Below are 21,541 nucleotides of genomic sequence, written 5' to 3'. Positions count from 1 at the left end.
AGGAATAGCCAAAACAGATACAAAAGGCACACAAAATTACCTTGGGAAAACCCTTCTAGAATGAACGGAAAACCCAACCATACAACAAAAGATCACTTTATTGATAATAAAAATATTCAAGTGTACAACATTCTTCGCTTGATGCAATATATATAACATATAGAGAGACTCTCTGCGTTACAACTAAAAATCTCTTCAATTTCCCAAAGCATGACTCTTTATTTTCAAATACATCTCTTTGCATTTTCATGCCTCAATGCATGTTGTATGACACGTTTTAATATTACAATATATCATAGATGTCCTTTTCAGCTGAAGGTGACCATAACGGTATTAACGCCCAAAGATAAAGATCTCAATCATAGCTACAATCTCCAAAACTCCCACTTATCGAGAGAGAGATCTTTAATTGAACTGTCACACAAGGCTACAATCAAAATGTCAATGATAAAATCTAATCACATAAAACTTATAAAATTCATGGAATCAATCAACATGAAAACCCTACAAGAAACACAACCAGCTTTCATCACAATCTCTCTCAATGGGATGTTGTCATGGAATCTCTCAACATGACACTAAGAGAACAATTTACTCATTGTTAATAATGATGGAATCACTTAACACAATAGACTTGTAACAATTACTTATAATCATGGAATCACGCAACATGATAGATGGAAATATTTATTCATAACTAATAATCATGGAATCACTCAACATGAAAATTTTGCAAAAATCACATTTAACTTTCATCACAAACTCACTCAACGTGATGCTATCATGAAATCTCTCAACATGACAAACCTGCAAAAATCAAAATCACAATCACCATTCATCATAGACTCGCTCAACATGATGTTGTCATGGAGTCTCTCAACATGACAAGTTAGTAAGATTTACAACCAACATTTTACCACGGACCCTCTCAACGTGATATAGTCATGGACTCTCTCAACATGACTTCCAACTCCCATCACAGAATCTCTCAACGTGATGACATCATGGACTCTCTCTACATGATGTTCACTATGAATCTCTCATAAGTGAAAGAGTTCTCAGGTTGTCCTTACAACATATATTAATTTCTCATAAATTGCAAATGAAACTCTTTTCCAACAAGAGTCTTATCACAAAGAAAGAAACTTATTAATAGTATGCATAAGAAATGATATCAATACCCTCTCAACAAAGGCTCCCTCTTGGTAGGGATGGCTTTGAATGACACAATAAAAGAGTTGATGTAGCCTCCCTCTAAGCTTGAACTTCTCCCTATGAATCTAAAAACATCTCCCTCTAAAGATGAAAAACCTCCACCTATATATGATCTTCCCACTTTTATGAAGATATCAAAAGCGGTCAAGACTGCAACCAGCATTTCCACATTCATTATGTCACTTTATCATGATGTGTCCTGATCAAGATAGATTCATCAAAGCAATTAGTGCTATACACTATTCCCATTGAAGTGACAAATACAATATCTATAATAAATATAGAGTGCTTAAACGTTATTACAGTAAAAATATTGAAGTAAGAAAATCAAACTCCCTTCCATAGCTTTAAATTCCAAAATGATGACAATCATCTCAGCTAGTATTTTATAAGTTTCAAAAGTGAGTCTCCATGGAATTCTCAATGCCTCTATCTGACGCATAATGTTTTCTCAAGTTGAATTCCCAAGTGTCAATCGTTCTCGTAACACAGCCAAAGCTGGTGTTGAAATTGAACCTGCATTCTAACTTTTTCAAGCTCCTCTTGCAACTACGCATCCACGACAATGTGTATCCTCTGCGAAGTTCCTTCTCATCAAAATGAAAACACCCCATTTTCTACTTTTCACACCAAGACTTTCTAAAAGAAGGAAAACTGATGATTGCAATGCATCAAACAAACACAAATAAAAAACAATCCAATTCTCGTGATTCAATCCACAACACCATGTCACAACAATGACAAAACAAAATAATTTGCAGTAAATGCAAGATATGAGAATTTTGAAATTCTGGATATATGATGACAATCCAACAACGCAAATGCAGCCTCCTAAAGGCTTGAAAATTGTGGAAATTCGAATGACATCCATATTTTTTGTTACATCCCAAATTTTTGACCTAATTCTAAACTTGTTCATAATCGTTGGATTTAACGAATTATTCTTTCATGATCATGTGAAATAGGTAGTTATTTATATATGTTGTATTAACTGTTAATGATGATGGTCGTTAACTGATAACTGTTATTAGGTAATTAGCAGTTGTTTGATTTAAAATAACGATTGATATGTTTTTATGAAATATTATGGAATTATTATTATGGCAAAAGTGTTTTTCATGGGTGATTGCAGGAGAAGATGAAGAGGGGGGAAGCATTGCTAAACGGGGTCATCGGAATGGGATGTTCGCTTAGTTCAGTCACTAGGATCGGCAGGTATGATCTTAAACTTTCTTGGAAAGGATGCGATGACTTGATCATAGGATACATTATGGGACCTGCATGAGCTATTAAGAAAATAATCTAGGAAAAACATAAAATAATCTAACTTAAAATATACTACATACCTCAAGAGATTTTTAATTAATCTCTATCATATTATTATAATAAATACTTACATACACATAAATATAAAAATGAAATGGCACCAATAAATTATAATAATGTAATTTAATGATGTCACCCCATTAATATACTTACATGTACATATATAAGAACATATTATAATAATAAATGAAAATTATAATCCTTCCAACTTCTCTTTTCAACTTTTTATTTAAATTCTTTCTTCCCTCTCTTTTCATAATCAATTTATTACTTGGTAAACCGAAATGACATATGTTACATAACCAAAGGAAGCCAAGAAGGCACGGCCTTCCTTTTAATTTAGCTGTGAATGAAGTCCGGCACCTTTCCTTATATATTCGTCTGCCTTGCCATATTAAGGCATTCAATTTAGCATCTGTGTTACCATCAACCTTCCTTTATCACTACGAACCTTGCCGTAATAACCTCTCTAGCATTCGAATCCACAAGAGCCGTGAGCCAAGGTTTCATTTTATACTACCAGTCTGAGCATCCAATACAATAGCAATTCTGCCATAAGAACCTAGCTTGGAGGGATCTGCATTTGGGACATCTCTAATTAAAGGAGGACAGATTCCAAATTTGGGTTGCAAGGATTCTAGCATATCCAGTGATACATCAGGTCATGTTATGACTTTTCCAGTATTATTCTTATTTCTTCCAAAGCAGCCAGTTAGGCGTCTAGAAGTTTTATCATTTCAGACTTATTTTTTTTCAATATGAATTGCTACTACTCAATGTCCTTATTATCAGTCCTCTTTCCTTAAATTTCTTTAATTCAATTGGATACAATCTCATGTGTAAGATTATTAAAAATCTGAATTACTGTCCAAAGAGTAATACTGATCTCAAAAGGAATTATGTCTTATGTTGTTGCAATTTGTGATAGAGGATATAAAGAGCAGAATGGTCATGAAATTTCGAACACCTGGGATTCACCGGCAATGTAGTCATGAAAAGGTGAAGAAGTGTAAATAAAGGGGCAGGGTGCTCATAATCTTTCAAGAACCTGGGAATCACTGGCTATGAAGCCACATATGGTGAAGAGGTGGAATGAACCTACAAGGATACAGAAAAGAAATCAGACATGAATAACTTAAATAATGAAATACTTAATAGCTCATGCTTATCCCTGTAATGGAACCTGTTGTAAAGTCGAGCGGTGGTGATCGGGTGAATGTACCCATCGAAAATCCTTGGCCAAGGTAGTTTATAGGCATATGTGTCATCTAATGATCACTTGATGTCTGTAACGTCAATTATATAGGTATAACTGAATGGGCACTCAAAACACCCGGATGCTCGAATGGCTGGACAAAAGAACATCCCAAGCCTGATCCCAAGGTAGGGAGCGTCATTCTAATTTAATAGAATGTCTGGGGATAAGTATGGTCCGAGGTTGGGAGGTTAAGCCTATGTCATTGCTTCCCCTCTCACCAATGTTGAGGCTTGCACAACCAAATAAAAGATCTTCTGATGATGTTTGTATGTTTCTTTCTTTCTTGTTAAGCATTTACTTTACTTGTTAATCATTGATCATGAATACAGTTACGATAGTTAGTCGTTAATCTATTTATTTTCAACTGAACATGACTACAATTAGGAATAGTTAATTGTTATTTCAATTGAATATGATTATGTTTATCATGATTACAATTATGATAGTTAGTCGTTAATCTATTTACTTCAGTTGATCATGAAATTACAATTATGAATAGTTAATAGTCGATCTTGAATATGATTACAGTTATTTTTTGTTAATTGTTAAAGTAGTCATAGTCATGTGAAAATGATTCAGTTATCTATATAAATGCTGGGAGTTTTTAGTATAAAACGTCTTTGATTTAGATATGAAAACTGTTTGTTACATTTTCGAATTTATGACGACAAACCACAAATTCATTCCACGATCGAATCAAAATCTTGCCCTTGCACCAATCGAATGAAAGTAAAAGAGAAGAATCCTTGAAAATAATCATTTCCTAGGAATCTGAAATTTTACTCCATGATTGATACGCCTCTCATGTGATGGCATGTCGTAGGCCATACGGGCATTGACAAGACAAATCATTAAAATTGAAAAACTTTCTTGAAGCAACCCGACAAAAGGAAGACAAGGAGAACCTTTGATTAATAATGCATAAAAAAAATGTTGTTACAAGGGAGACAACCGAAGAATGCCAATAAAGAAACTACAATGATATCCATAAACATCCTTCCTTATTTCCACAACAAGGAAATGACATTAAAGACATGGAATGAGAAAAAAAACAATAACAATGCACATCTTGAGTGTCCACAAAGACAACATGGATAGAAAAGAAAAGAAACCTCACAAACACATACACACAAGCGGGGAGAAGAAATGGAAGCTGCAGAGAACAGATTCCACAATCTTTACAGAAGATGTCAAAGAAGGCGACCAAGCACAAAAAGACCAATAGCCATCCCCCGAAAAATCTTCAAATCACACTGCAAGACATAAGAAAGAAACATGGACAGATACAAAGGCACAAAAGTCTTTGATAAAGATGGAAGTAGCTTCAAAAGAAAAAAAATGTCCAAAGAAAATCAAGCAACTCCCAACAAATCATAATAGAATACAAAAATGCTATACAAGAGAACCAACTCCCAGTCAAATGATAGGAAGAATATATACCCAGATCATCATCACATATAACATAAATAGAAGTTCTTCTAAAGCTACAAATTTAACAATCTTTCATAAATTGTTATCAACCTGGCTCTGATACTATATATTTATTTGAACCTAGAAAATAAAGATAAACAGCAATAAAGAATAGACAAAACAAATACAAGAGGCACACAAAATTACCTTGGGAAAACCCTTCTCGAATGAAGGGAAAAACCTAGCCACACAACGAAAGATCACTTTATTGTACAATGTTCTTCGCTTGATGCAATATATATAACATATAGAGAGACTCTTCACATTATAACCGAAAGTCTCTTCAATTTCCCAAAACCTAACTCTTTATTTTCAAATACAAATCTTCATATTTCCATGCCTCAACGCATGTCGTATGACACATATCTTAATATTATAATTTATCATAAATTCCTTTTCAATTGAAGGTGATCATAACGGTATTAATGCCCAGAGATAAAGATCTCTATTAGAGATACAATCTCCAACACTAAGTATGTGGTTGTCTTGGAAGCTTTGGAAGTGTTTGTTAATCATCCGCTTATGCACAATCATGTAATGATTGTGAGGTCATCTCTTGCATGTTTAGATCTTTCCATTGTTACGTAATGTTTATTGCACGTTCAAAAATATATATTGTTAAATGCATATTTAACCCCTTTGTTCTTAGGGTTCCTTGGCGGGGAATTACAAATGTTTTTTATTCTTATTCTCCATCCATAGCATCTTTAACATGATTTCTTTATTCTTCCATTGCCACTTCTACACATTGAACCATTATCATGTTTAATCTTCCTCTTCATTGTTCTATAATTGCAAGTTGCTATCTTTGATTTAGAGACTATCACCAATTTTATTGTGTTATACTTCTTATGCCTCTTGATGATAATATAATCACCAACCTCATTGTACCTTGTCGTTCAAAGTGTTGTCAAGCATCATCTATCACCTATTTGTCATACATATTTTTTAAATATGTTGCCACAAAATTTTGCGCCATTGTTTGAGTTATGAACTCAAACAACCTCATGAAAATGGAAAAAGCCATTAAGTGTGGGACCTTGCTAAATAGGTCGAATCTCCAAAGAAGGTCGGCCTCCTTTATAATCAAGGTGCAAGTGTTGAACTAACCCAACACTTCAAATCCTACTCTAACCACTAGGTGATGCACCAAGATGATGATTTGTTTCTCCCTTTCTATGATTGCACAAGACATCAACAAAAGACACCTAAACATGCACAAATCTCTATCCCACTCAATCTCCAATGACACATATGAAGGTCAAGGCTTAATGAAATGTTGAAAGGAACTAGAAGCATTAACAATACAATATCTATAAGTATGAATAACACAACATACAATCTAGAAACAAAGAAAAATACATTCAAATACAAAGACAAGATGATTTGTACGAAATATTTTAATCTAAGAGGAGGTAAAACAAAGAATTTTATTGATAGAAAGACAAGACAAGTTTACAAGTACAGAAAGGCATAAGTCTCAAAGAAACAAAAAAAGCGCCACAAAAAATATGTTACAAGATTAGAATTCAAAACTCTGACTCAACTAGGATTTAATTGTAGGACAACTGATTAGAGGGATCAAATCTTGGTTAGTAGATTTGATCCTCTAAAAGTGAAGGACAGGCCACAATGGATATCCTTACAGTCAATGAAGAAAAGCCCAGAAAATCAAGGCGACTCTATGATAGGTATGGCATTTGATTCTTCCTTACCAAAGCAGGAATCACCTGCAAATCCATTAAGTAGCATGGTAGGGTACTTTGGATCGTGTGTGTAGGGCTTTGAGAGAGTTATGGCACTGTTGAATGTTGACTAGAGGACTGAAATGTAGCTGGGCTAGTTGAGAAATCCCTCCCTGACTGGTTAAAAGCCACAACCGTTGGAATTTGAACTCTAGTTGCAAGTTTAAATGTTGACCATTGATCTTGAGCTTCGGACAAAATTGGACTAGATGCTCCTAACGATCCTCGTAATACAACTTTAAAATATTGTTGTCCACCAGGAATCATTGAACTTCCAACATGGGCTCAAACACATGGCATCATCTCAAGCCTCGCGAAGTTGGGAAGCTAGCTCAAGAAAGCATCTTTCGTTAATAGCACAATGTGTGAATCTAGGTCGTTGATGAAGCATGGGAGGCATTTTTTTGTTCCACCAAACTTACAAATTTCATCAATGGACATCTTTATGTGGGTTGTCCATCCTTTAGAATTGTTGTATTTGTGTGATAGCCATATGAACATAGTTTATTGGAGCCACTGCCCTTTCCTCTTCCCTACTGAGTCCCACAAAACATGTGGAATTCAAACACGGAGACTCAAGGAACACATACATGGCACCTCTACGTGGTTATCATTGAATCGACAAAGTGAAAAACAAGCTTCATCGATGACCTAAGCTCCACCTATATCACAACAATAACCAAAAGTGGTCCATCCATCTTGTTGTAATGTAGTTGAAGTGCTTGAAAGGCTTGGACGAAGAGACTAGTTTTGTCAATGAGCCAATGAATAGAGGAAAGCATGCCACCTCACCCATCATTGAATCAACAAGGCTTAAAATAGGCTTCATGAAAAAGGATATACCTATCAATAGTCCTAGCTGGTATATAAGGATCCCATTCATCCTATTGTCAAATCATTGGAACCCAAAACAAGCCTAAATGAATGCATAGGTAAGGCTTGGACGAAAAGACTAATTTCGTCAATTAGCCAATGAAAACCACTATAACACAAGGACTCATCACCCCCATGCACCCAGATTTGGGACTTGGCATTCCCAAGTCCCCCACCACTACCTTCATGCCACCATCTTGCATCAGGGGTTTCCACAAGCAAAAAGTTGCAACTGCAGCAGTTCTGATAGAAAGGGACTTTGTTGGCTATCATAAAGGTCATTGTTACACACACACTACATATGCATATTTATGAATATATGTCTATGATCTTTACTTGTTTTGATATCATGCTACTCGTTGTAATCATCTTTATGATATTTATGTTGCAATTTTGCTATATTCAAGTATTTGGTATTATAATTTAGTAGTTCTTATACTATTATACATCATTCCCTAAATTGAAGCCCTTTTATTCCCCGTCTCAAAGTCCCCCAATGCCCATGTTACACTGATGAAAATAGGAAAGCATTCCACCTCACCCATTGTTGAATCAACAAGGCTTAAAATAGGTTTATAAAAGAGGATACCTTCATCGGTGGGCCTAACTAAGATGCAAGGGTCTTACACGTCTCATCATCAAATTGTTGAAACCAAAAAAAAATCTTCTATGAAGTTATAGGCTTCAACGATGAACAAATGAATGCCAACAAAGCACACCACATTAACTATCATTAAATCAATGAAACACACAACAACCTTCAAAGACAGGGTTGGTTTCATCAATGAGCACAACTAGTACATGGCAGGCCCACAACCAGTACATGGATGGTTTCATCAAAGTGTAAGCTCTTATAGTGAAGCTCTCATGGTGTAATCTCTTGTACGCAAGCTTAGAGATGAAAGTTCTCTTGGTGGAAGCTCTTGGTGAAGCTCTTTGTGTGAAGATTCTTCTTGTGGAAGCTCTTATTTGGGAGTTCTCTTATGTTGAAGCTCTCAAGGTGTGATATCTTCTTCTATAGAAGCTTTGGAGGTGAAAGATCTTAATAAGATCTTGAGAGGAAGTTTCTTCTTGGTGAAGCTCTTCGTTGTGGAAGTTCTCTTGGTGGAAGCTCTTGGTTAAGCTCTTGGTGTGAAGACTCTTCTTGTCGAAGCTCTTATTTGGGAGCTCTCTTATGTTGAAGCATTTGTAAAGTTCTTTTGGAAGAAGTCATATCTATGATATCATCTTGTAAGAATTCTCAAGTATAATAAAAGCATGCTTTGTGAAGCATTTTGTCATCTATTTGTCTCCATATTGTTGCATTCTTGGTTATGAGTTGGTAAGGGTGGTGCGGCCCTTCGTCAAATGGTATCAAAGCGGGAGTTCCTAAGCGTGTGGACAAATCGCCGAATGTGAGGCAGTTTGCACCAGGACCTTGGGTTGAGTGAAGTTTGTCAAGAAGTTCTTGGTTGTGTAGACAAATCGCCAACTGTGAGGTAGTTTGCACGAGGTGCTTGTGTTGCACAAAGTTTGTCTTATGAAGACTTGATCATAGACAAGAGAAAGAAGATGACTTTTGTGATTGGATGGATTCTAAGGATTCCTAGACTTGAGAAAATTAGAGCAAGAAATCAAGAGGCATTACAAGTTGCATTCTTTGATTTGCAGAAGCAAGTGAATGAATTAGAAGTTGAGCTGCGGAAGAGGAGCGCGTCACCAGAAAAGAGATGTTGACAATTATTTGGATGCGGAAAAGAAAGAAGATCCAGTGGAGTATCACACATGCGAGACAAAAGAAGAGCAAGAGGATGAAGAGGACAATATTTGTAAACCTAAAGTTGAAGAAGATGGAAGAGAAGAGGAAGAGCATCAAGATGACAAGATTTGTGAGCCCAAAGTAGATCAAGATGATTTGAAGACTACAGCAATGGAGGAAAAGCACAATGCCTTAGTTGGAGATCAAGAAAGTGAAGCAATTACATGCATTGTTGACAACATGAAAGAGGCAAGCGAAGATGATGAATATGTCAAAGAGGTATATTCTTACGAATCATGGGATGTTGTCTTTGAGATGAATTTGAAAGATGATGATGGTTTGCATGAGGATCTTGTTAGTGGTGTGTGGTATGAAAAGGAAGATTGGTATGGTTTTGTTGAGTTTATTACTGGTGTGTTTAATTCAACAAGATTAGAGGAGGATGAGAGTTATACTTGGACAGAGTTCATTTCGGAGGAGTATTTTCAGTAGCAGACACTTGTTCTGGCTAGGTGTTGGAAAATAAGAAAGAAGAAAATATATCGGCAGCAGATACTTGTTCCAGCTAGGTGTTGGAAGAGAAGAAGAAAAAAATGTCAGCAGTGGCTACTTCATTTTGTGAATTCATATCCACAAAAAATTTCCTAACATGGGTGTCTAATGCAGGAGCATCTTGCATCAAAAATGAAAGGGGGCATGTTGAAATTTAAATTTAAAAAAACAAAACAACTGGAGGAGAGAGAAAGTGACAAAAATTAGAGGAAAATAATTTTAAAATAAAAAAATAGAAAAAAAAAAGAAAAAAAAGAATTTCTATTTTCAAGGTGCACAGTTGGTGTAAATAGAAAAATAAATAAAAATGGTTGTCATTCCATTTATCGAGGTGTGTAGGTGGAATTCTAAAAGTTTGTGGACATTTCCTTAAATCATGCATTTAATATTTGTTGGGCCACATGGTGGTGCTTAGTTGTATTTGGGTGGGAATCAAATATTTTCTAAAAGGTAGTTGCATTTACCTTTTATCCCACATTGGTTGTGTTTGTAACATCTTGGATGGTAAGTGTCTATTTAAGCAAGGCATATGAGCATTTGTAATCAAGCTTCAAGGTGTGATCTCTTCTTAGTAGAAGCTTGGAGAGAAGGAGGAAGAAGAGGAGTGAAGTTTTCCAGAGTGAGTGGACAGAGCACCAAATGTGAGGCAATTTACACTTGGATCTTGGATAAAGTTTGAGAAGGGCTAGTAGCTAAGGCTTGGAAAACTAGGAGATTGCTTGGTGGGCTTGCAGGCACAAGTTCAAATCTTCCTTGGAGGTTTCTACCAGAGTGTGGATCTGGACTAGCTAGTGTTTGGGTTGGATCTTGAGGGATCTTGCAAAATTACTATTGTAATTGCTATGTATTTGGCTGTAACCCAAAAGGCCTTACAACTAGGTATGTTAGATGTAAATCTTATGATTATATTATGAAAATTGGCATTATTTTGGATCTAATTATCTGTGTTATTATTTATTCTTCCGCATAGTGGTTATTTGTTGGGGGCTAGGACATCTCCTTTGGGGATTCTCCTACCTTGCACTATATCAAAAGAACATGTCAATTCTCAAGGATCAATGAACAGAGGGATTCACTAGGCTAAGCGGGTCAGAGATAGGAAAAATTAAAGCATTGGGAACTTAAGAAATATTAAAGGCAACTGAGGATGGCAGATGACCAAAGAGTTGAGGCTAGATAACAAACAATGGGAAGACTTTCTGGCAGTTTGTATAGTTGCAAATGACTAAGTCAACCAATCAATTTGAAAACATAACGCATGCCAAAAGAAAAGGCTAAGGGTTCAAGATTTAAGGTTTGAGGGCTTAAGCTCACCCATCAAAGGATTTTAGCTTATTTTTTATGTCTCAAATTGGCTATTTGTGATTGGGCTAAGGGGGGCATGGAAATGCCAACAAACTACACTTTGGTAGAGTGTTTATGGTTTTTACTTCTCATGTCTTGAACGTCCAACATTTCAAGAATATAACTCAATAATTTTGTTGTATGCTTAGTCATTTTTAGTCTCTATTTCTTCTCTTCAATCATAACTTCTTTATTTGACTAATTATTCTTCATTTTAATATAAGGTAACTTTCTAACTCTCTCCCTGTTAGGAATTGAGGTCATGTTGGCACCTGCATGAGTAGATGTTACGTTCTATTGATGATTAGTTTTGTCATTGACGACAACATATGTTTGTAAGTTTATGACAGACACAAATTTTGTATATCGTAGGATATTTATTGGTACAACAAAGTTGGTGTGTGATAGAATGTGATATGCAAGCTTAGATTTGTGTAGCAGAATGAGTGTAGAAATTGTAAAGTTTCTGCAAATTCTGATGGAAATGTTCAGTAAAATCTGCAACAAACTCTGTCCTAAGATATTTCCCTTTATGAAGATTTTATGTTTGTTCTTGACTGCTGAGAATGATCTTCTTGTTAATCTGAATATAGAAGAAGTTGTGGCCTTTACTTCTGATCTGAATATTATATATATATGCAATAAATCAATAGGATTGTATTGCTTGAAGAAGCAGACTTAATTGTAATTGTGTGTTCTTCAATCTGCAATACTAACCTTCCTATATACCCGACTAAAGGTCATAACACTCCAATGGACATGTCTCTTACCTAGGTCGACACATATGCCTCTTCCTTAAATTGGCGACTTACAAGTTTTAGTTATAATTAAATACTAACTAACACCTAGTGATTAGATTAGTTTTAATGTCATATAACACTTCGAGGAAGTCGTCGTTTCATACTAGGAATAATATATAAGGCCATACGTAGTATATATGCTTAGAAGTATAAGTGCGGACTGCACTTCCAAACCTGTAGGTTATCAAGTTATATACTTAGCACTCCCTCTTAACCTGATAATCATACAGAGAGATATCATATCTAGGACATCAATACAAATGAATAAGCAAGAATTAATACTCTATATCTGTCTGTATCTTCTTAGCATTAGGTATCATAGAACACATTATACAAAGTCATATTACTAAACCTGTGATATGAAAAATCACTGTTGCTAGTGATAATATACAGGATAAATCTGAAGAGTAATTTAATTTCTTCATTTATCCAAGTTGTGACTCATAGAAACTAGTATTTCTATATCACAACAAGATCCTGAGTTTAAGATCTACCTGTTAGAAAGGTTAATCTTTCCTTGGATATATTAATTGGGATATTCCAAGGATTCCTAAATGTAGTTTGTCCTATTGTATACATGTGGAGGACATGTCATTGTTTGTCCTTTATTCCACATGTAAGGACAACTCTTTTTTATTCCTTTATTTAGTTTATCCTCCTTAAGAGGATTGTGACACTTTGCACACACCTATTATGAATGTGGCATTCATAGAAATGGGAGTTACAAATGCAACTCCTTTCTCATCTCTATATAAGAGATGCTCCTCCTTCTTTCCTCTTCACTCTTAGCACTTGATGTTATTGTATTGAGCTATTTTTGCTCCAACACTCTCTCTCTCTCTTCTTTAGGCATTTGCCTTCATTCATAATACTCACAAGGGGTTTTCTTTGCTTTCCCCTTATAAATCCTTGTCTCCATTGTTGAACCATCTTGGTGTATGCTCTTGGATTTTGCTTATCTTATGGTAACATTGTTTCACACTTAACTTACTTGGATTGTTTCTCGTTCCTTGCTCAATATTATCATTTCTTACACTACCAAAAAACAGGATAAACCTGGAGAATACTAAAATTCTCCCTTTATCCAAATTGTGACTCATAAACATAGTAATGTCTACATCAAAATATGATCTTGAACTCATCTAGATCTTACAGTAGAACTCTACTGTTTAGCACATTATCTAAGAGATCGTCACCTCTCATAATGTCTTTTATACAAGTGTTCATTATCTCAGAGATCGTCACCTCTTAAATAATGAATACATATGGTGGAGCCCATAACAGTCAATAGCCTGACAAAAAATTATTTTATTAATAATAGAAAAATACAAATGAATTACATTTCAACCATACCAAATCTTCTCCTGAAGTGGTCTATCTTTACTCTAGATAGAGGTTTGGTGAGAATGTCTGTTGTCTGATCTGCAGTGCAGATGTATTCTAGTTTTACAGAATTCCTATCTACCATATCTCTTACATAATGGTAAGGAATTTCAATATGCTTAGACCTGTCATGGAAAACTGGATTTACTGAAAGCTTGATGGAACTCTGATTATCACAATGAATAATCGTAAGATTCATGAATTGCCCAAATAATCCTACAAGTAACTTCCTTAGCCAGACTGCTTCTCGAGAAGCCAGACTGCTTCTCGAGAGGCCATCGCTAATGCAATGTATTCGGCTTCTGTGGAGCTCTAAGCTATTGAAGACTGCTTTCTACATATCCAAGATATCATAGCTGATCCTAAACTGAAATAGCATCTTGAAGTACTTTTTCTGTCTTTAACACTTTCACCCCAATCGGAGTCGGTGAATCCATGCAAATCTAAATCAACCTTCTCATATTTGAGTCCAAAATTAAGAGTGTCTTGTAAGTATCTCATAATGTGCTTGACTGCAACTAGGTGAATCTCTTTTGGCTCGCACATAAACTGGCTTAAGGCATTAACAGCATAGCAAATATCCGGTCTTATATTTACTATATACATAAGGGACCAAATCATCTGTCTGTAGAGAGTAGAATCTATGGAAGGTAATTTTGTTGTTGCTTCTTTAAGTTTATGTAAATTAGTCTCCATTGGAGAAGACATAGACTTGCAATTCCACATTCCAAATCTCTTCAAAATATCTAATGTATACTTCCCTTGATTAAGTATGATATTGTCAAAATTCTATCGTACTTCCAATCCTAGGAAGTAATGGAGGAGCCCCAAGTCTTTCATCTCGAATTCTCTAGTTAGATCTTTCTTGCACTGATCTATACGATGATCATCACCTGTTATTAGTAAATCATCAACATACAGTATCAGAATTACTATATCATCTTTATCTCTTTTGTAATATAAATTTGGATCGGCTTCATTCTTGGAGAATCCTAAGCCAGTGAGATACTTATCAATTCTTTCATACCAGGCTCTTGGAGCCTGCTTAAGCCCATAGAGAGCTTTCTTGAACCTGCAAACAAAAATGTTAGGGTCATGAGTTGCAAATCATTCAGGTTGCTCCAGATATACTTCTTCTGTAATCTTTCCATTTAGGAATGTTGTTTTTACATCTGTCTGATGTACTTTCCATCCCTTTGATGCGGCAATTGCTAAGATTGCTCTTACGAAGGTATATCTAGCAACAAGAGCAAAGGTTTCTTCATAATCAATCCCTTCTTTCTAAGAAAATTCTCTAGCTACAAATCTAGCTTTATACTTCTCAATACTACCGTCAACAGCATGCTTTATTTTAAATATCCACTTTGAGGAAACAACTGATTTTCCTTTAGGTCTTGGAACAATTTCTCAAATATCAATTTGCATAATAGATTGGTATTCTTCTATCATAGCTTCTTTCCAAGTTGTATGTTTAATAGCATCAAAAGGATTGGTTGGTTCTGTTTTGGATAAATCACTCATGTTTGTTGTATGGCTAGAGAATCTTTTAGGTCTTTTGCTTTCTCTAACTGTTTCAGAAGGTGCAGCAAAGTCTTGAGCTGCCTCAACTGTTTTAATGGCCCACAATGGTCTTTTCTTTGAATTTTGAGTTTCTTCAAAGTTCAGATTTTGAATTTCATCCTCAATTTCTTCTAAGTTCTCCCTCTGGGACCCAGATTCACTATTTCTTTCAGAACTAGATAAAGGAGAAGGCTCTTTAGAACTTAGGGCTCTTTTGAATGCAAGATCTTCTTCAAAAATCACATCTCTGCTAAGTTCAATACTTTTTTGTCCAGGTATGAAAATCCTATATGCCTTAGATGTTTCGCTATACCCACAAAAATACCTTTCCTCCTAGAGAGTTCCAACTTGGTTCTCTTTTCTTTAGGAACATGGATATACACGAGACACCCAACAATCCTAAGATGACTTATATTGGGTTTGACCTTAGTAAATACTTCTTCGGGAGTTTTATCTCTAAGGTAAGAGTGAGGGCTTATATTTTGAATATATACAGCAGTACAAGAGGCTTCTGCCCAAAGATAATATTCTAGGTTTTGATCAAAAATCATAGCTCTAACAGCTTCTATAATTGTTCTATTCTTTCTTTCTACTACCCCATTTTGTTCTATATTATAAGGAATGGTGTATTCCCTCTTAATCCCTAATTCTTTACAAAAACTTTTAAACAAGTATGAGGTATATTCCCTTCCGTTATCAATTCTAAGGGTTTTAATCTTATGTCCTAAAAAGTTTTCAGTTAATGTCTTGAATTCTTTGAATCTCTTTAGGATTTCTTCTGATTCTTTGCATTTAAGAAGTACATCCATGTTTTCCTAGAGAAGTCATCTATGAACAAAATGTAATACCAAAATCCTCCAAGAGAAGGAACAAACATAGGTCCACATAAATCTGAATTAATTAATTCTAATACATTATTTATTTTCCTAGTACTATCATGAAATGGACTTCTGGTGTTCTTACCCAGAGCACACCCTTTGCATATACTTGAGTGGTCTTTATTTAGTTTAGGTAACCCAGTAACCATCTACTCCATAGTTGATAAGGTTTTGAAATTTAGGTGCCCTAATCTTCTGTTCCATATTTCATTTATGTTTGCAACTTCATGAATTAAGGCTTGAATAGGTCGGCTAGATTCTGTATTCAGTTCATACAAATATCCTTTTCTCTGACCTATCAACTTTGCTTTCTTGATTGAAGAGTTTTTTTGTCCAAATTAGTACTTTGTTGTCTACGAATGCGACATTATGCCCATCATCTTCTAGTGTTGTAATTGAGATTAAGTTTCTTTTAGTTCCTGGTATGTAGAGTACACCTTTGAGAAGGAGAGAATTGCCAGATTTTAGCTTCAAAGTGCAATTTCCAATTCCTTCGACAGAATGTGTTGAATTATCACCAATGGTGACTTTGCCATTAACTTTTTCTGAAAAGGAGTCTAGTGCTTCTTTGTATCTCGTTATGTGTCTAGAAGATCCACTATCAATTACCCGCGCTTTACTTGAAATTTCATTTGCTAGTGATGAGTACAATACCTGATTCTCGGGATCATAGGTATCTTCTTCTCTAGTAACATTGGTATAGTTTGCTTGTTGTTTAGAATTCTCAGGCCAATTAGATTTGTAGTGTCCAAACTTTTCACATTTGAAACACTTTATCTTAGATAAATCTTTCTTGGGTTTTCCATTCTTTCTATTTCCCCTTTTCTTTTTGAAATGCTTTTTCTTGCCCTTATAGGAGTTTGTATTAAGAACATGAAGTTCTTCATCTTCTATTTTTGGTTTCCCTCCTTTCTTTAGTTTTCTAGATTCCTCTTGAAGACAATCGTTCTTCAGTCTATTGAAGTCAAGAAGTTTATCTCTTGTGCAAAAGTCTCCCATGAATCTAGTAATCCATCTATAGCCATTAGTGTTAAATCTGAGTCACTAATAATGGTTCCTATACTTGACAGTTCATCTCTAATGCTGGCAACCCTTAGGAAGTAGGAATTCATTGATTCTCCTTTCTTTATCTAAATGTGATTTAGTTGCCTTTGTAGTGTGAGAACCCTAGTTGCATTGTTGACCTCATATGCATTTCGTAATGCTTTCATCATATCAAATGCATTTTGATGTTTTCTAAGCATGGGTACGATATCATTTTTTACTCCATCTAATATGATTTGAATTGCCTTTCTATTTCCTCTGCTCCAGATAGATTTGTGAGGTTCAACTGAAGGTGGTTTGGATGCTCTCTCAACAAATTGTTTTACATCATTCTCTTCAAGAATCATCATGATTCTGAATTTCCAGGCATCAAAATGTTCCTTCCCATCAAACCTGTCCTCAAGTCTGATTGTGTATGCCATTGACGATAGGAGATTGTTGCTAGATATATACAAAGTCCGATTACTAAATTTTGCAGAGCCTAGGTTCAACTACCAAAGCTCTGATACCATGTAAAGTTTCTGCAAATTATGATGGAAATGTTCAGTAAAATCTGCAACAAACTCTGTCCTAAGATATTTCCCTTTATGAAGATTTTATGTCTGTTCTTGACTGCTGAGAATGATCTTCTTGTTAATCTGAATATAGAAGAAGTTTTGGCCCTTAATTCTGATCTGAATATTATATGTATGTATGTATGTATGTATGTATGCAATAAATCAATAGGATTGTATTGCTTGAAGAAGCAGACTTAATTGTAATTGTGTGTTGTTCAATCTGCAATACTAACCTTCCTATATACCCGACTAAAGGTCATAACACTCCAATGGACATGTCACTTACCTAGGTTGATACATATGCCTCTTCCTTAATTCGGCAACTTACAAGTTTTAGTTATAATTAAATACTAAATACTAACACATAGTGATTAGATTAGTTTTAATGTCACATAACACTTCTAGGAAGTCGCCGTTTCATACTAGGAATAATATATAAGGCCATACGTAGTTTATAGGCTTTGAAGAACAAGTGCGGACTGCACTTCCAGACCTGTAGGTTATCAGGTTATATACTTAACAGAAATCATGTCTATGTCCATTGAGTTTTATGTTATGTTCTGGATGAGTTGCAATTTGTTTGACGAAGACTGGTAACAAACCAGTGTACAAAGAATAATGACAGAGACAGTTGACAGTATTTTTGATATATCTTATTGGCAAGTTGGAATTAATGTCAGCGAACTTGGGATATGATAGAAGAATTGACCATGCATCTATGTTCAAGACTGGAAAGGAGTTGGATTATTTTGGAAAGGTTGATGTTGTGTAACATGTGGTATATTTTACTAGCAACCGATTGAGTTGATAAAGGTGTCATTTATCATTGTAAAAAGTAATACCTCTATTGTAACATGTGGGAACTATATTGTAATATTTGTAAAACTGCTTATGAAGGCATGTATGCCTTAGCATGGACCTATGTAATTAAATGTTCATTTGGGACACTATAACAAGCCATCTTAATTAATTATTTGTAAAGGGGTAAAAAGGAAAGTTGCTTTCCTTGGTTGGGTATCAGTAGAGCATGTATGATGTGTATTGATGTGAACTTATATGCTAGATGATCATAGCAGAGAAGTAGTGATGTTGATTGATTGAGGTGAGCTTCAAAGAAACTGTTTTGGCAAGTTGCAGGTCAGTCAGTTCATGATTTTGGCTATGTTATCCTGAAAGATTGTCTCTCACATTTACTGTAGCATTTAGGCAGTGGATCTATTTGTTTCCTTTCATCTTTTAACAGGGTTGGAACCTTCTAACAAGGGTTCAAGGTCTCCTAATGGGGATTTGTCCTCTAACAGGAACTGTTGTACTAAATGCATTATATTGGACTCCTAACAAGGCCACATCCTTTCACAAGGAACTTATATATTAGTACATTATCTTGTGGGTGCCATCCCCATCAGGGTTTTCCCTCTGATCAAGGTTTTCCCAAGTCAATAAATCATTGTGATATGGTGTATGATTTCTTCTTGTTGTGCATCATTGTTTAATTGTTGGAGATCAGATTTATACATTCAGTTTTAAATATATTTGGTCACTACTGATTCACCCCCCACCCCCCATGTTGTGTGTGGACTTTACTTCTTAAAATCCCCTTGATCAATCACGAGAATACTGATATGATCTGATCTTAAATTGACTTCATGGAGCCAAAGGATAGTACAATAGATAACTAGCTTGTGCTTCTTATGCTAGGAGGAATCCCTCGTTTATGAAACACAAGCATGGATGCTTCCTTGTTATATTTCTCATGTTTTCTTCTCCATGATCTTTTATTTTCTTCGTTTTGATTGTTCCTGGCTTCCACTTTCTTGTTTTGCCTAGGGTGTTTGAAACCACTTCTACAGTCTCTTGCTTTATGACCAACGGGGTTGCATTTATAACATTTAATATTGTACTTTCTGTGCAGCAACCCATAACATATTCTATTATTGTTCAATGTCATATTGTTCCTTGTATAGTTTCCATATTCTATACCCTTATGACAAATTCTTTCTTCCCTAATCCATTGCTTTATGACTACAGTTATTTCTTGCATGTATTCCATATTTTATCGCATGACCAAATTATCTGCACAGAAAAACAATAACAAAAGGAGTGGTGAAACCTACTGATATGAGTTAAATTTTGAACCAGAATACATAGGAATGCAATATACAGAAACTCAACACTTAAAAGAACAGAGAACACAAAACTTATCCTAGAGAAAACCCTCCACTTGAGGCTGAAAAGCCCAGCCCACAAAATAGATCCTTTATTGAATGCTAAAAACAAAAACAGAGTTCTCAAGCTTCTGATTGTTGACACTTAATAATCTAACAAATTAGCCTTATACAGAGTTCGATCACTTAGCTATGCAGATATAGATTATGAAATTCTTCAGGTATCTCACAGATACTATATTCAATGAGAATGAATCATCACTTAGGTCTCTTGATCACAGATCATATACCAATTACATACTATAGCAAATATAACACACCTATTACAGCATCAGTCTTATTCTCCAGACACGAGAATATCACAACTCCATACACAAAGATCCCCATCAATTCTAGTGATAATCCACTTACGATGCTCAACAACAAAAAGCGTTGTTCCATACAACCGAACGAAAGGAATGGACTTCTCCTTGATAAATACCAAAACTCAATGCCACCACCCATCACTAATCGAAGGCAGTTACAAAGAATAGTGCTTTGGATCCTCCAGCGATGACATGTTTATGCAAACCGGAAATGGAAGCCCATAACATTTCACACGGCAAATCCACCTCAGCTAAAATGCTTAACAACACTTATTTATTGTCTTCGTAAATGTTGAACATCTCAGTTATAAGAGAACACAATACAATCTGCAGAATGATAAGGCAATATACATTGTGACTGGAGAAGAAACATGAGGACAAAATCTGATGCCATCAATGAGCACATAGAGAATAAAATAGTCAGCAAACATAGCCACGATAGTGTCTCTGCTGAAGACAAGAAACAGCTTCCAAAGATGCATGACATATAACCATCCACACAATTGATCGAACCATGGAATGATGACCACAGTTCAGCATAGAAAATATACTCTGAGAAAACTGTAAGGATCAACACAGGTATGAATGAGTTCTCACGCAGCTACCAGAACATTAACAATATGCACTTCCATCAACCCGCTCAAGCTTACCATTTGGTAAGTAACTCTGATTCATCAACTAAATCTCCCGTCAACTTAATTGGAGATCCACTACAGTGGTCCTACTACAGGTATTCTACTCCAAACTTCACTGATAAACCGATCAATACATGTTAGAAAACTGGTGTATTTATCTAAAGTTCTAAACCTTTGGTGGTGTGGTGGTGACTAAGGGTGGTGCCAGGGAAAGCACAACTGTGGACAGTAATACATGTATTAATGAAAAATTCTAGTGGAGGGTCAAATCAAATCCGAAGACATTAATCCATTCAAATTCACAATATTTTTCTATGCCCCCTCTTCTGGCTGCCAGCGATGGCTCATATTCATTAAGAGGATACACAAAGGAAAAAAAATTGCAGCTTTTATCATTGAGAAATTAGACATACAACAAGATTTTTGCACCCTCCAGAACAAAAATATTGGTTGTGAGTTAAAATTTACTTTCATACATTATGCAAGCAATGTTTGAAGTTTTGAACTGCCTGAAAGTTGTCTTTGAGCAACTTTCCCAACAAAAGCTACTACAAAATATAGGCTAACGACTAATTATCCACTATATCTCATTTCCAGCAGTGCGGCTGATTTTTGAAAGACTTAAATATGGTC

At 35.3% G+C, this 21,541-nt stretch overlaps 1 protein-coding gene across 4 annotated transcripts in view; it reads right to left on the bottom strand.

The window, feature by feature from the left end:
- The window catches only part of EMB2752 (embryo defective 2752), a 103,082-nt gene that overhangs the window by 46,578 nt on the left and 34,963 nt on the right, over positions 1 to 21,541 (bottom strand). The gene's annotated exons all lie outside the window — the stretch shown is intronic.

The sequence above is a fragment of the Cupressus sempervirens genome, chromosome 3 (genome assembly GCF_028749045.1).
Source record: "Cupressus sempervirens isolate cs-2001-9-10 chromosome 3, ASM2874904v1, whole genome shotgun sequence".
In the NCBI taxonomy this organism is placed as follows: Eukaryota; Viridiplantae; Streptophyta; class Pinopsida; order Cupressales; family Cupressaceae; genus Cupressus; species Cupressus sempervirens.
This window is presented reverse-complemented; position numbering and strand designations above follow the sequence as displayed.